We start from the raw sequence: 17,682 nt of genomic DNA, 5'->3' as shown, positions 1-17,682 counted from the left end.
TCCTACTCTATCAACGAGCCCCGTCTGACACCAAATTTCTTGGCTTCCGTGCTACAGCTAGATCTTCCCCTCGTTTCTGTTTTCCAACCCGGCGGCGGGCGGGGTGTCGGTTTGCTGAACGGCGGTCCCGCATGAAAGTGAAAATGCTAGGCAACACGCCTTCCCTAAGCTATGTGTCGTGCCGGACGGGCCGTGTTGTACTCCCGATTCCCGGGCGTGTGGGGGTGCGACGCGAACGAGAATGCAACAGCACAATAAGAATTAAGGCCACGATGATGCGATCGCAGTGGTGGTTACAGAAGGCAAGAAGAAAGATGGATCCATGAACGTACGACCTCCTTCTCCTCAACTTAGTGCGCCGGGCCACCGACCGGCGGTTAAGGAGCGGCGGCTTTTGTGGCGAGGTCGAGGTGCTCTCAGCAAAGGCATCCAAGGCTTCCAGCCGGTTGAGGAAGGCCAACGTCGTAGCGTCCTCATTGGCCTTGTAGATACCTATGTACACGATTTGCTCGTACACGTGGATGTGTAGGTCGACGAATTCTTGCAGGGCGAGGCGCCTCGCGGCGAGCGCGACCTCCAGGTGGACATTCTTCGTGGCGTCGGCGGGCAGTCGCAGGGCCACCAGTGCTTGAAAGACGTTTCGGCCATGGAGGCCGATTAGGGTGGTAGGCAATGAGGAGCCCGGGCGCGCGGGCTGGAGGAGTACGGCGATGTCGTCCGCGAGCTTCTTGAGGACGGTGAACTTGTTGCTGGTGGCAACGATCATCTGGTCCAACTGAGAGTCGTAGTTGGCGTCGACGGCGGCCATCCACCAGCCGGTCTCCAACACCGTCTGGAGACGATCCTCGGCGCCATGCCGCAGGCCAGCGTCATGGACCATCTGGCGCAGCCGCTGGCCGCTCACGCGCATCGCCGCCATGGGTCTGGAGTGAGCTCTTTTGCGCTTAGTGTAGGTGCTTAGGCAAATGCTTAGGTGCGTACGATGTGGTAGATGCATTGGAATGGAGGGGCGCCTTTATATGAGGGCAATGTGGGCAAACTGCGTTGCATTCACATCGTGCAGCCTCTTTTCCCGGACCTCCTCCCATTACTTCCCTCATGCATTAATTGAAGGAGGATGCATTGGCCGTTCAACATATCGGGAACCGCTACTCCCTCCCTCGTCTGCATTAAAGCCGTATCGGGAACTGCGCCTCCCGCTGTCAAATCGAATACTCCCTCCGTCTAGGTGAGTATTAAGTCATCTTACGAAAACCAAATAGTAAACACATAGGCGTGGTGCATTAAATCTCATGTTGTTTCTTATTTTTTGACATAAATAGAGGAATCAACCAAGAAGAGATGTGGGGCTTGTATGCTTTTGATGACTTGAGACTATCAAACATGACATGCAGTGGTCAGTTCGTTGCACAAGAATAAATACAACCCACGTCAGCACACACGCATCTTATATAGCATCACATCCAATGGCTATAAAAGATGAATGAGACCAAATTATATCTTATCTAGATGAGTTCTACCAAAATTGTATTAATAATACTTAGTACTCCTGCGCCATGTATCATATATTAGTATCATGTAGTACTTTATTTATTGCCATGTATGACACATAGTACTCAACTCTCTCTCTTTCTTCATTTAATTCTATGACACCTCATCAAAATTGCTAAGGCTAGTACCATTACAACCAACCTTAGCAAATACTAAACATTAAGTTCTCTTGTTTTCCTCTCCACCTTGGTCACCTAGACGGAGGGAGTATACTGCGCGTGCTTTTCCTGCGCGGTAGGCGGGGCAGTTCCACTTAGTCAGTTCGACAGAGACGCGGGAAGACGAGGGAGTAGGCTGCTGCAAACGTAGGGCTGTGTGATTTGACAGCGAGTTACTGCTGGACAGGTGGGGGCCCGTGATTTGACTTGTCATTATCATTTTAACTGCGGCGCTACAACCGGCGTGAGTCTCCCGATTCCTGACCACCTCCATACAGGTGCCTCTCCCAATGCTCCACCATGTAGTAGAGGCTGGCTCTTGATGAGAGCCCACTTCTCCACTTTTTCCTTGCCTCTCTTTCCTCCACATATGCAAAAATGCCATTTAAAGCGCACTATTGTACTTACTTGCTCCTACAGGTGCTTAAGCTTGCCACATAGGCATAAAGTCTGATGTGGCAAGTTAATCAAGAAGAGAGAGACTAGTTTGGTGACCCAAGGAAGAAACGGTGCTAAGCACGTGTACCTAGGTGAAAAGACAATTTTGAGTCTATAGCTAATTAAAAGAAGCAAACTTAGCAACACCATTTCATTGGAAGAGGTCACTCCTTGGCAAATGCAATAAATACTTGTACTCCATGTGTCCCATAATATAAGAACGTTTTTGGCACTACACTAGTGTCAAAAACGTTCTTATATTATGGGACGGAGGGAGTACGAAGAAAGAGATAGAGAGAAGTAAAAAAAATACATTTATAGCCAACCTTATAGCCAAAACCTTGTTGTAGTATGAGTGACTAAGTGATGACTATCTGTGACATGCCAACATCGGATAGCCTAACGCACCGTGTTAAATCTCCAAGGGCGCGACCGCACGAGCAACGCGACGGTCGTGGTAGGCGCGACCATGATACGGGCTGCTGGCAGCCCTTGGATCTGAGATCAAACGGTCGCATGCTAAGTTGCTGAAAATTTGCAGAATAACCCTCCAGGATAGGATATTCACCCATAGGTCTAGAATCACGCCATGCAACCGTTCGATCTCAGATCCAAGGGCTCTCGGAAGCCCGTATCATGGGAGAATGGAAAGCCACTACCCTGCCGGTCGCACGCTGGCAGTTCGCTCCTACTCGTCCCCGCACGTCCTTCAATACTACGGAGGTTCGCTCCTAGTCGTCCCGTCCATTCACATTACGGCAGTTCCACTAATCCTAACCCTCCTCCCAAATCCATGGCGTCCCAAATCTCCCCGATTGGCGGTGAGTACAAGGTTAGAACCATCACCGGCGATGAGTTCGACGTCATCTACACCCGTTCTTCCGCGACGGTGAAAGGATGCCTTTCTCGCTTCAGACGCATGTTCGAAGACTCAGATGATGAGTGGGTCGCTGGGCTAGATGTTGAGTACACCACAGTCCTGGGGCGAGAGAAGGATCAAAAGGACGAAGAGAGGAAGAAGCCCGCAGTGATCCAGGTTTGCGTGCATGACTTATGCTTGGTCTACCACATATGCCATGCCGACGTTGAGTGCCAGGATTTTTAGGACTTCCTCGAGAGCAACCTAGTCAAATTCGTTACTGTAGACTTTGGTAACGACAAAGAAGTCCTGCGTCGGATAGGCCTCGTTGTAGGCAACACCTTCGACCTCCAGAAGAATCGGCTGGTGTCCTCTCGTCAGCCTTCAAGCTGACCCTGGCAGGAGCCATGGTTCATCCTTCGTACGGTAAACTGGAGAAACCTCCATACACATTTCATCGTCATGCATGGCAGCAGAATGTACTAGATATAGACCTCATCCACTACGCTGCAATGGATGGCTACCTTTGCTTCAATATCTACAAGGGTTGGATGAAGAGCAACAGCCAAGTGTGCGGTTCAAGCAAAGAAGTATCGGCCAAGAGGAAGAGGGACAAGGACGAAGTCGAGGACGTGGATGAGAACTCCGAGTAAGGTGGCAGTTTCGTTGCTCATGGTGGTTCTAATGCGGTGTCTACCGGAATAGTTGCAAAGTTTAATTTCAGGTGTGCTTAATTTAATTTGAGGGGTGTGTTGTGCTGAGCCCCCAGCAGAACTATGTTATGTTTCTTCTTGTTACTTTAACTCTTCAGTACGTACATACTAGTATTTCTTACATTTCATCTTTTAGTTGGTATAGTACTACCACTCGTTTCTTCACATTATATACGTACAATATATATGGCCAACATCATATAGCCAGCAGTTTAGTTGTCAAAGAATTTCAGGGTGCTTAGTTTTGTCAAAGAATTCCAGGGTGCTTAGTTTTATTTGGGGGGTGGGTTGTGCACTTGTGCTGGACACCATTATTGTGACAAGCCTTTTTAATAGTACTATATGCATAATTTGGTGACGAGCGCTCTCTATATGTACCACCTTTTTTATTTCAAGTTTTGCTCCATGGCGCAATCCATCGATACTACTACTGTACAAAAGTGGAGTATATACATTTTTTAAAAGGCTAGAGGGAGGGGCAGTCTAGCTCGGTCGGTTTCACGAGAGGCGAGGGCCTTTGTGATTTGATGGCTCATTACTGCTGTCAAATCAAATAGTACTGCACCGCCCGTTGCATGCCCGGCGCCTCCATTAAACCCCTCTGTTAAACCCGCATGCAAACCGAGAATCCTACTCCTGCCACACATCCGTTCATGAGCGGGTCGGAATTAAACACAACACCGGCCGAGCTCCTCCCGTCCGCCCTCAGTTTAAACGAGGCTAGACGCTGGCCAAGCTCCTACCGTCCGCCCTCTATTTACACGAGGCCAGACAGACAGCGGGCAAGAATCGCACCCCTCCGCCGCTCCCCCATCTCCTCCTTCACCATTTTCTCCACTCTTCCGATGGCTTCCGATGAGCCGTTCTCCGGCATATTACCCGGCTGGGTGGCCCGCCGAGCCCTCCGGATACGGGCGAGGCCGCTCGGTGCTTCACCAACCTCGCTTGGCCCAACGGAGCCAGTTGCCGCCCCAAGCAGGCGCGTGGTTCAGCAACTCGCCGCTCCAGTTCAGCTCGATGAGGAGTGGCGAGTTGCTCCACACCGGCACGGCGGCTAGCACGCCGATACGGGCGCCGTCGCTGCTGCGTCGTACCGCGCCACCAGTGTCTGCGGTGGCCGCGCCTCCCGTGTCTGTGGGCGCGCCTCACGTGCCTGCGGCAGCGCCATGCAGGCAGAGACAGAAGCCGGGTGCATGGAGAGCGACGAGTCGGTGGCCAGCTTCTCCGTGTCCGCCGCCATCATCGAGGAGAAGTAGAACACGGGAGGCCGCCGCCACTTGGGACCCATGAAGGCCACCGCCGAGGCGACGACCGCGGATTCAGGTGGTTTCTTTGCTGCTTCGTCTCTTCCGAGGACCTTCGTCGACCCCGCAAGTGTCTGACGGACATGAGGAAGACAAAGGGATCGGCGGGCGGCCATTTAGAACTAAAATAAGTCTAGATACATCCATTTCTAGGACAAGTATTTCCGGACGGAGGGAGTATTAATTATACAAGAGAGCCGGATTGGCACCTCTTAGTTCATGTAAATGTAATGAAATCCATCATGTTTATATGAAGATCCGGCTTTTTTATGCGAAATCCTTCATGCTTATATGAAATCAGTCCGTGTTTGCACGAATTTCATCTGGTTGGTTAGAGTTGTAAAAATGTATGCCGCTGGCGTTTGATGTCGTCCTCCGCTTAAGGAAGCTGGAGGAAATTTGCCGGCTGCCGTTGGAGATGCTCTTTATGCTAGAAATAATAGAGTGACATCCAATCCATTTGAGTTAATTGCGTGTATGATTGTCCCTCTATAAAAAGTTAATTGCATGTACAGTGTACACGTGACTTGCAGGGTGGCTACAGCTTCGTACAGAAAGTTAAAAAGAAACTAGTCCATCCTTAATCTTGTATTCTAAGTACTCTGTGGGTTCCACTGTCAGTACAATAGCGAAAGAGGTATATATTAAATAAGTAGAGTAATATATAATATAAAAATATAAAGTTAAAAGACAGAATTCAAACTCATGTCATCGCGTTGCGAGCATCCGGTGCTAACCAGCCCAGCACATTTTTGTTGTAGACCATGCTGGAGATATATCTCCATGTCTACTCTTATATATACTCCATTCGTTCCTAAATATTAGTCTTTTTCATATTTCAAATGGACTACCACATACGGATGTGTATGTAGACATATTTTAGAGTGTAGATTCACTCATTTTGCTCCGTATGTCTTTTCAGGAAGGGGTCAGATTTGTCCTTGATTTATTTATGAGGTATCCAGATGGCACTGCACCGCCAAGAAAAGAGGGTAACATCAAAATTATGGATTACTTTTTTGAGTATATTGGTAAGGTCCGGTCATAGTCACTTGTTGAAATCTCTAAAAAGACAAATACTCCCTCCGTCCGGAAATACTTGTCATCAAAATGGATAAAAGCAAATGTATCTGGACGTATTTTAGTTTTAGATACATCTCTTTTTATCCATTTTGATGACAAGTATTTTTGGATGGAGGGAGTAGAAAACAGAGTTGGTGATGATGGTGTGCGTGCCATCCTGCAATATAGGCCGTCGGATTTATATCTAACGGATAGGAAAGAAACTATGGCAATTTTGCAAAAATATACCCGCACGTCTCTCCACGTTCGCAAATAAGGCCGTCCCCCGTTCAACCTTTTCTATCACAAGATAAACTACTCATACAAATGCATCTTGATGTTCTGTGCAACGCACGGGCAGCTAGCTAATTTCTTTTAAAATAGTTGCTGCGATAATTGGGTTGAAGTGATATATTCTATGTCTGCCCCGAATGATTTCAGATTCACTAGTAGTAACAAAGAAAAGTTTGCCTTGTTAATTAACAGAAAACAGGGTGAAAACTATCACATGAGGCCGGTAAAAACAAGGCACACTGGGTTCAGCGTCATCGTCACTACAGCTGTGCGCGCGCGAGAAGTCTACATATCGAGGGGGCTACCGAGCGAGGCACCGAGACACAATGTTTGAGAGAGAAACCAATTGACAGATTATGATCGGATCGAGTTGTCACCCTTCTGCTGTCATTGTTGGGGGGGAGGGAGAGAAAGACGTGTCGAGAGTGTGCGCGGTAGGCACAGAGGCACAACTAGCGAGTGTGTGTGTCTGTGTGTTTGAAAGAGGAGTAGATAGATTATTATCAAGATCGATGTGTCACCCTACTCCTTCGATGCCGGGTAGTGTGTGTGTGTATGTTTGAGAGAGAAGCCAGTCGATAGATTAGTATCAAGATCGAGGTGTCACCCTACTCCTTCGGTGTTGGGAAGTGTGGGTGTGTGTGGGGGGGGGCAGTGACACTCACATATCTCTACTCTTATAAAAAAAACAGAGTTGGTGATGATGGTCTTCCTGCCATCCTGCAATATAGGCCATCCAATTTATATCCGACGGACAGGAAGGAAACTATGGCAATTTTGCAAAAAGATACCCACACCCCTCTCCGCATTTGCAAATAAGGCATTCCCTCGTTCATCCTTTTCTCCCACAAGATAAACTTCTCATACAAATGCATCTTGATGTTCCGTGCAACGCATGGGCATCTTGCTAGTAGGGAGAAGGAGTTTGTGTGACACATATCTAGCTATATTAAGGGATAGGTAGATAGCATATGTGTGAGAGACATTATTATACTTTGAGACATTAGTGGCTGTGGGTGGGCGGAATTAAAGGGGTGGGCGTGTTAGACATAGAGAGCGTGTGTGTTTCTATGTGAGAGACTTGTAGGAAGGGGTATAAAGACGAATTTAACCCTGACGGAGGGAGAGAAATACACGAAGTGCGCGTGTGTGATTCCGATGCCCACAGGGAAATGAGATATGTATGCGTGTGAGAGAGATTGCACGATTCATTCACGTATCACTATCTAGCGATCGTGGACGTGCATCGCTTGAACATAAGTCAATATCTACTTCGTATCGTGGCCAAAGGTACAATATCGATTCAACGCTATAAAGATTGGACACTCACATATCACATTTTTTCTATTTAAATAAACCTTTTCAGTTGTGCATGCCAAAGTTACATTGATGTTTCTTCAAACAACCAACGTAGCTATCATGTATATGCACCATTGTTACTCTTGCATTCAAATTCATTAGTCTTGGATGATTTAAGTTTCTATTTTGAAGTAATATATGTAATATTCATATATGAATTCAACGGGTACGCAATTTATGAAATGGAGGCTATGTAATCATATGAGGTAACACTTTTAAGTAGCTGACTACAATATCCATTTCTTTTTGTGCGCCTCTACACTAGCACGTCAATGCATTATGTTTAAAGTAAATAACCAATGGCACTAAATTATCTATTTACACGAGAAATACATAGGCTGAGCGTTTGATCCCTTTTTTTGTGAACGCGCCACTACACCCGTACGATTGGCCGCGCCCGTGTGAACGTCCAAGTTATCGGCGCATCATCCCGAGTTATTGTCTTTTTTTCTGGGGTGGACTTCACACCAGTTATTAACTGCTGACGCATGCCCCGTGTACACAGTCTAGCATGGCCTTCCCGCTAGCACGGTCCAAAATTAGTTGAAACTGGATACGAACGATCCTGCGGGCGGCAAAATCTCCCGCCTCCTTCTAAAATTTCCGCCACCTTAGTCTTTAGCATGCGAAATCCCCCTTTGTCCTTGGTGCACGGAGACCAACAGTTACAATACCGCCCTCATCTACATGATAGGTCGGGGCTGCTTAGGGAACTTCCGGTTCCCCCACTACACGGCACCCCCATTTCCTCTCCCCCTCCCGCAAAAACGACTAACTCCACAGCACCAGGGCATCTTACATCACGCCGTCCGTACTTCATCGCCCTTTCTCCCCTCCCCTCTCGAAACCCTAGACTGCTCATCCACCGGCATACCATAGCCCATTCACTGCCAGCGGCGTCCACCTCGCCGGATCTGCTTCTGTGGCCGCATCTACCCCTGCCACCTCCCCTACACTACAAGAAATATGTCAATTAGTGACCTTCTGTTAGTGACCCTGGAAGAATTGGTCATAGATCTATGACCATTTCAGACCAATTGGTCAAAAGCTGTTCGGGGGGCTCCAAACCCTAAACTATAACGACCATTTTGTCAGAAAGGTCGTAATTTCCTTACACGAAATGGTCATAAAGCAGATAGCACTGGTCCGCTGCCTTATTTCTAGCTGATCACGACCAATATAGATGGTCATAACCTTGTAAATTGTGGTGGGTTGCTATGACTAGGCGCCACCTCATCAGTTTTGCCTATGTGTCTTGTCCATGTGGCAGTTTTGCCCTAGGTTGTGAAGCAACCTATATTTCTGTCATTCCCAAAATTCCCAAAAAAATCTCATAAATTCTTTGGGTCATATGTTCGTCAAATATGTAAAAAAAACCTTCCTTGCCTAGTTCAAAAATAATTCAAAAATATTCATTTTCCTATTTTGTTCAGAAAAACACTTTGTGAAGGAAGTACCACTTTGGCATGTCCAAATGGTATCCATTTTCTATGGTGCTTTCCTATGCCCAAATAACCATCCTCCACCAAATGCCAGCTCAATCCATTCATTATTTTGAGCCCAGCTTCAACATTCGTATTTATGTCCAGTGTGGTACTTTGCAAAGCAAGTACCACCTAGGCTCCTCCTTTTGAGCTGAAAATTTGTGAAGATGGTCTTCTTAGTAACTGATCATCCTCAGCCAAAACTCACGCCCATTAGCCATGTGCATTTCCCGTACCGCTAATCAAACACTTGGCTGCTTATTCATGTTTGAGCATCGATCGGTCTCCTCGTGAGAATCTTATGTTGTGATTTTCTTCCTAGCACCTACCTGGGGAGTACCCAACCCACTAGACATGCCTAGGCCGCCCAGAACACATGGCAATGGCACAATCACACGGTGACCACGCAGCGGGCATGCGAGTTTACGCGCTCTAGAGTTGGGGCCCTCGGCCACCGTACAAACCTCGACGTATCGCCACCAAACCATGTATTTATGATTAAATATGTACTTATGTACCTAGAAATGATTTTTGGAAAAAATAAAGATCAAACTATGAGGCAGCTGCAGTTCAAATTTAACCCGCTTCCAACTGAATCGGCGGGAATTTGTCTTTTTCACCAGAGGTGAATCAAAACTTTTGACACCCAACCATTTTGTCAATTGTGCATTAAATATGGCCTAGTATTTTAGAAAATTGATTTGGTCCAATTTTGCAACAAATATATGGTAGGTCCTTCACAAAAAAACTCATTTCAGGCACTCGGAAAATGGAAAATGAATTTTCCGTGCAAAGAAAATGAAAACTCCCTTAGGCAACATTGTTTGGAATTCCAAGATGCACCATTGTGCACAATATGAGATCATTTGAACAAACTATGCCATGAATGTGGCCATAAGATTGATCATTTGGCTTGAAAGCCATGAATCTTCACGCATGATAGCTCGTTTCTGAGAACATTTTTTTAAAATAATTGCCGTATTACAAGTTTATTATTTTTCCTGGAAACTTGGTCACATATAATGACACAATGCGAAGGTTTTCCAATTTCTTGAATTTTTTTGAATTTTTTATGCCCGTTTCAAAATGCGGTCAAAACGACGGGCTTGATAGTTCCTAGCTAGTGGTTGAATCTTGGAAAACTTTTGATGTTTCTCTGATTAACTAGATACTTATGTACCTAGAAATGATTTTTGGAAAAAATAAAGAGCAAACTATGAGGTAGCCACAGTTCAAATTTCCCCCGCTTCCAGCTGAATCGGCGGGAATTTGTCTTTTTTCACGAGAGGTGGATCAAAACTTTTGACACCCAACCATTTGGTCAATTGTGCATTAAATATGGCCTAGTATTTTATAAAATTAATTTGGTCCAATTTTGCAATAAATATATTGTAGGTCCTTCACAAAAAAAACTCATTTCAGGCACTCGGAAAATGGAAAATGAATTTTCCGTGCAAAGAAAATGAAAAATCCCTTAGGCAACATTGTTTGGAATTCCAAGATGCACCCTTGTGCACAATATGAGATCATTTGAACAAACTATGCCATGAATGTGGCCATAAGATTGATCATTTGACTTGAAAGGCATGAATCTTCACGCATGATAGCTCATTTCTGATAACACTTTTTTAAAATAATTGCCGTATTACAAGTTTATTATTTTTCTTGGAAGCTTGGTCACATATAATGACACAATGCGAAGGTTTTCCAATTTTTTTTATTTTTTTTGAATTTTTTATGCCCGTTTCAAAATGCGGTCAAAATGACGGGCTTGACAGTTCCTAGCTAGTGGTTGAATCTTGGAAAACTTTTGATGTTTCTCTGATTAAATAGATACTTATGTACCTAGAAATGATTTTTGGAAAAAATAAAGAGCAAACTATGAGGTAGCCACAGTTCAAATTTGACCCGCTTCCAGCTGAATCAGCAGGAATTTGTCTTTTTCACGAGAGGTGGATAAAAGATTTTGACACCCAACCATTTGGTCAATTGTGCATTAAATATGGCCTAGTATTTTATAAAATTTATTTGGTCCAATTTTGCAATAAATATATTGTAGGTCCTTCACAAAAAAACTCATTTCGGGCACTCAGAAAATAGAAAATGATTTTTCCGTCCAAAGAAAATGAAAACCTCCTTAGGCAACATTGTTTGCCAGTCCAATATGCACCCTTGTGCGCAATATGAGACCATTTTTTTGATTTTTTTTTTCATGTGTAAAAGTAGAAGAAAAACAAAACAAAAAACACAAATCACATATACTCTCTTCCCATTGGTGGAGTTGGTTTGACACGGATCGATGACATGGCGCTCATCCATCCATCCATCACCCCACATCCATCCATCTATCTATAGAAAACAAAAAATTAAAAATAAAATGAAAAGGGAAACCCCACGGCCCCACCCACCCCGATCCCATCCCTCCCTCTCGTCTCCCAGCCATCCCGATCCCATCCCACCCTCGTCTCCTTCCCAAACCCTACCCGCCGCCGCGCCGCCCACAGACCGCCCCGCCGTCCAGCCGTCCAAGGCCTCCCCCACGCCCTCCTTCTCGCGGTCTCCTACGCCGCACCGCCACCAACCGCCCCCGTCTCCCTCACCTCGCCGCCGGCCACGACCTCTGCCCTCCCCTCCCCTCCTCTCATCAGAAGAGATATGATCCCCCACGCCCTCCTCCTCTCGCCCCTCCCCTTCCCTCACCAGAAGGGAGAGAAGAACCCGTGGGAGGGAGATCGAACGCGATCCATCCTCGGTCTCTGCTGCCTCGGCCTCGCGCCTCACCGGAGCAGCTCCGTCGTCGACCGAAGTCCCGCAGGTCGACGTGTTCCCCCGCCCTTCTTCCTCCCTCTGTTTGTGTCTCCCTTTTTTCTCTCTCAAGTCTCAATCCCCTCTGTACTTCTCTGTGCAAGGAGGCCGCCATGGACGCCTGAGGTCCTCCGCTCCGACCCCCACCCCGGCGGCCTTGCCGACGTCTTTGCCGAGGTGAGCCGCAACCTTGATGGAGGTCCGGCTTCCGGATCCAAGACGCAGACACCCACCCGTTGTTTTCGTCTGCTTCCGCTCCTGCTCCGTCGTTCTCACGCGACCATCTTGACTCCCTCCCGCACGCACGAGCAGCAGGAAGATGCAGTTCTTCGTCAAGACCTCACAGATGCGTCACCGGCCCCGCCGCCCTCCCCCTCCCGATCATGTACCCGCTGATTGGTCTGGTTTGATTTTGCTGGGCCGATGTGCCCAGTAAATCGTTGATGTGTGCTGCTTGGCGTGCTGTTTGTGCGCATGTTCGTTAGGATTCAGCTTGCGCTGCGTTTTTTCAGGCAGGCTATGTTCAGGTTTCTTGGCAGGGAAATTATCTGGTGAAGTTTGGATTGCTCGAATCAGGCTAACGTATGCCCCTGTGTTAGGACACAGGGACGAACGTATAGATGATCAGTCCACATCTACAGATGTAGATGCCTGTTAGGATGTGGAGTAGAGTATTCTCAGAGCCTAACTGCTCCACTAGCCAGCCCACTGTTGGTACCGGATGGATAGCAGCAGTATCATACAGTATATGGAATAGGATTCAGCGTACATGTTAAAATAGAACATGTCCGTACGACGCAAGCTCAAGATACTACTACTACTAGTGAAAATATAGCTGTATAATAGTGTGGATCAGGGTATGTTTATGCAATTCTGCTGTCGACAGTATTTTATTTTCATTCATCGAAAAGGAGCGGTGCTGCCGGCTGCTATGCTAGTGTGCAGTGCACATGCTGGAGATGCAGATGCATTGGGGGTGTCTGTGTGAAGAATATTCCCAGCGATCGATCGACAACGCAACCTGACATGCGTGAAAACTTACTTGAGCAACACGCCCTTCTGTCGTTTATGTAAGATTCCACCGTGATTGGCTCTTAAAAGTGCCACCCTGCACTAGTTGTTGTTGTTCTACTTCGCATTGACTCGAGACACGCAATGTCACGTAATGCTGCTGTTGTGCTTGGTATTTGGTGGATTATAGAACATAACCGAACCAGCAGTTGAGGCTGTGTTTGGTGGATTATAGAACATACCTGCTAACTTGCCGTAGATCACATTCGTATAGCAGGAGAAAATTGTTGCGTGAAGAGTAGAATATCTTGCATCGACCGGTGAAGTTACACATAAATAAATATTCTAGGACATGATTTGAACTTGTAAAGGCGTACGGAGAGCACCGAACTATCATTTATATACCACGCGACGTTCCTGTTCAAAAAGTAGGACGGTAGCTTCAGGTTTGTATATAAAGCATCTATGTCCAGTTTGATGATGTGTGTTGTTTGTTTCTTACTGGCAGTTGTGGATACTGTGGCTACACATTGAACTTGAGCTCCTCAACACGGAACACGGCCAACATTGGATCCAAGTACGGGAAGCAGATCAGGAAAGGCGCCGTCTCATTCTTTGTGATTTTTTGTATTGTGTGCCTTGAAGGTTACAACCATTCCTAATTTTTAGTTCTTGTTCAATTTGGATTTGGATGCAGCAGGTGCTTTGCTCTTGCGCATGTTTGGTGGCGTCTCCGGCACAGCCGTGCTTCTTGAGGCGACCAGCGTGATGGCAGGTGTGTATGGCGGCGACCACAAGCTCTCCGGTGAGAGGCTCCCTCTCCTACCCCTAGTTCTCTTTTCTACTCCTATAGCATTGCTCTGTTGGTTTAGAACACTAGCAACAGGAGTAGTAAAAGCTTACTGATGTAGGAGTAGTGAAAGCTTCATGGTTGATCCTGATTGCTGAACATGGGAGATGTATCTTCTTTTGTGTATCAATTACATAGCAGTACTATGTAATGGAACAGTCTATCTACTGTTATTTTTAGGTTAGGTTGAAGTGATTGGTAGGCCTTTGTTAAGAAGCGAGCTTCTTTAAATTTCCGTTGTTATTTGCACTATATTCCACGCACACCTCATGTGAATCTATGATCGCATCCATAGACCAGTGAATTTATTGCACTATTTGCTTGCTGTGAAGTATCCAGTATTTGTTACATTATGTCTTTAAGTAGTGAAATTGAGAATGGCAATCAAAATTCTTCAACTGAACTGCTCTTTCATTGTACCACGAAATACTAAAGTTTTGCTATGTATAACACTGCTAAATGTGTCTTTGTGTATATAGAATTGCATTCATTTCCTCTTCTTTCAGTAGTTACATAGCTTGAGGTCTGTGTATTCTTTTGAATAGGATGTACTGCTCTATGCAGAAGATCTGATTTGCACAAACATAGTTATCTGCGTGTCTTGCCTGACTTGGTATTTGTTATATCCAGTTGGTTGAATGGATGGTGGTGCCACTACAGTGGTAACAGTGGTAGTTTATTCAGGTTGCTGTGAGGTTAATCCCTTTGGCAACATTCTTTGAGAATTTTGTAATGCCTCCTTTGGGGTGCTGATACACTATTACACAAGTTCTATGGTATGTGAGTTGTTGTTGTTGCTGCAAGCATTGATACAATATGTCATGTGCAGGGAGCTCCGCATCTGAGTCTCGGCCATCCTCCACAGCAAGGAGCTGGGCCAAGGGAGCTAGCAGCGCTACTGGTTTCTTGAGGCCGGATCGTGTAAGATGGTGCACCACGGCGTGCGGCGGCCTATTCTGTCGTAGTGGTATTGTGTATAGTCTCATCCAGCACTGAGTATCAATATGTTGTTTTAATCCTGATGATGTTGTAGCATAAAGTGGTTGCTTGTTTGATGCACATTGTTCTTTGCAGGGTTATGATGATATTTCCAAGGAAATATACTGACTCTGATGTGGCTAAGGTGCCCATTTGCCCTTTCTGAAACAATTTTACTCTGTTTTGTGTTCTTCCTGCATGTCCAGTTTCACATTGCTTGTGTTTCATGCCATATTCATCAATCCTGCTCACATTGCTGTTGTTTTTTCAATAGCAAATAAATAAATAAAGTAAATGTACTATATCTTGGTATTCTAGAACTTCAGTGCCTCACAGAAGTTGCTTTATGTACTGCTTTAGCTTGCAAACCTGATGATTTGTTGTCTGTTCTCATTTCTTAAGTTTGAAATGTTTCAAACCTGATGATAAAGTAAATGTACTATTTCTTTAGTTTCTTTAGTTTGCTGCTGACATGTGGAGGAGAAAGCCACAGGAATCACCATCTCAACGGTCCGGCCTTAGTGCTTGCTGCTGACATTTTGCTGCTATTGTTCTGCTAGCCATTCTGCTGACATTTTGCAGGTGACGCGCAGCCCCCAGGGAGCTCCGCATCCAAGTCTAGTGTAGGGTATTTCTGTTTTAATTTTCTTTGTCATAGAATAGTTTTGTTTGGCACTTATTGTTCCTGGGATGTAAAGATATGTATTGCTGGAATGAATGGTTGTAATATAATATCATTGCACGTTGCTTTGAAAATGTATCAGAACTGGGCTAGGCCCAAGATAGCTTGTGGTGTGATGAGTTGTAATGTTTATGGTATAGTAATTTTTTTGGATTGGATTAATTTTTTCAGAACTGGGCTAGGCCCAAGTTATATTGGACAATTATTTTTGAGGGAAAAACATGAGAGGCCCAGCAAAGAAATGGCCCAGAAAAATACATGATCAAAAAGAAAATCTGCTGTTAAAAGGGCCACACAAAGAAATCAATAGGGCTGAATTGTTGGGTCAGACCCATGTAGCTAATAAAAGCACAGGAAAAAAATACATTAAAAAGGCCGAATTGTTGGGCTAGGCCCATGTAGAAAATTGATTTGGACCGGGCTGATTCTTGTGCCACATCAGATTGCCACGTCAGATACCTACGTGGCCTGGGGAGGCTGCTAGTGACCAAAACAAAACAGTAGGCATATTTTGGTCGACCTTCTCTATGAGAAGGTCGTTAATTTCAGTTTACGACTGCCAGCTGTTGACCTTCTGTTTTTGGTCACAAAAAGGTCGCAAATGAAAAACAATGACCTTTCAGTGACCAATAGTCAAGGTCACAAGTTGACATATTTCTTGTAGTGCTAGAAACAAGTAGACTGCTCATCCACCACTGTACCACAGCCCATTCAGTGCCGGCCTTGTCCACGGCGCCGGATCTGCTTCACCGGTACTCTCGTCAACCGTCGCGCATCTGCAGCGGCTCATTCATACTCCCCACCGGAGTCGCTTCGTCCACACCCCCCGGAGCCGCCCCACCGACGCCCCTATCGACGGCCTCTGATCCTCTTCGCCGACACCTTCCTCAACCCTACCGGAGCCGCTTCGCCGACACCATCGTCAACCCTACCGGAGTAGCTTCGCCTATACCATTCTCAACCCTACCGGGGCCGCTTTGCCAACTCACAAGTCCACGGCCTCAGATCCGCTTCCTCGCACCCTCATCCAACGTGCCGGAGCAGCTTCTGACGCCCCATCCACGGCCGCAGATCCACATCGTCGACACCACCCTTAACCCAACCATCGGAGCAGCTTCTGACGCCCCGTCCACGGCCGCAGATCCGCATCGTCGACACCATCCTTAACCCAACCACCGGAGCAGCTTCTGACGCCCCGTCCACGGCCGCAGATCCGCATCGTCGACACCATCCTTAACCCAACCACCGGAGCAGCTTCTGACGCCCCGTCCACGGCCGCAGATCCGCGTCGTCGACACCATCCTTAACCCAACCACCGGAGCAGCTTCACCTACGCCCTCGTCCACGGCCACAGATCCGCTTCGCCCACACAGTAGTCCACCCTACCGGAGCCGCTCCACAAACACCCTACTCGACGGTTCTAGATCTCCTTACCGGACCCCGACAGCCAGCGTAGCGTCATCACCCTCGATGTTTCTAACCTGATTCCCACCGTCTGGAGAGATGCCAAGCACCCGCCACGGCCTAGGTAATTGTCACCTTTAAACCCGTCCAGCATCACCTGCCCGATGTACTTCAAATATACTAACCGGTCGCTGTTACCTGTTATGCAGCTGGCAAAAACTACAAGGACGATGTTTCTTCTGGATCTAACATCTTGGCCAACCAAGATCCTGGACAGAGGCATTGCTATGATCTTGTAAGCGCGTCTCTCTCTCTTGTATTGTTCTGTGCCTGCCAGCGTGCTTTGCTAGGATTTTCGACCAGTAATCCCTTTGTGCAGACAATGATTTCTACTACTGGCTCCTAAATTAGATATGTAGATGTCATACATGATACTACCTCGTACCTCTGTTCCTAAATATAAGTCTTTCTAGAGATTCCACTATAGGCTACATACGGAGCAAAACGAGTGAATCTACACTCGAAAATGCATCTATATACATCTGTATGTGGTCCATACTGGAATCTCTACAAAGACATATATTTAGGAACAGGGACAGTACATTACACAAAATCGTAGGTGGCATGTAGGAATTCCAGTGCACTACATTAGGCTCCCTTAGAGTGCCTGCTAGTCCAGCATACAGAGTCATGGCTAGTTTATGGTACGCACACAATCGTTAATTGGTGG

The 17,682-nt window shown here is 46.4% G+C and overlaps 1 long non-coding RNA gene across 1 annotated transcript; it reads left to right on the top strand.

The window, feature by feature from the left end:
• Window positions 1-13,717: 13,717 nt before the first annotated feature.
• On the top strand, window positions 13,718-15,973 carry LOC120964068 (uncharacterized). The gene is made up of 3 exons (XR_005755731.3): window positions 13,718-13,843; window positions 14,718-14,855; window positions 14,963-15,973. It is a non-coding gene; the product is annotated as an uncharacterized lncRNA (long non-coding RNA).
• Window positions 15,974-17,682: the final 1,709 nt, after the last annotated feature.

The sequence above is a fragment of the Aegilops tauschii genome, chromosome 5 (assembly GCF_002575655.3).
Source record: "Aegilops tauschii subsp. strangulata cultivar AL8/78 chromosome 5, Aet v6.0, whole genome shotgun sequence".
NCBI classification, from domain to species: Eukaryota; Viridiplantae; Streptophyta; class Magnoliopsida; order Poales; family Poaceae; genus Aegilops; species Aegilops tauschii.
Note: the sequence above shows the minus strand (reverse complement) of the source record. Positions and strands in the feature narration are given on the sequence as shown.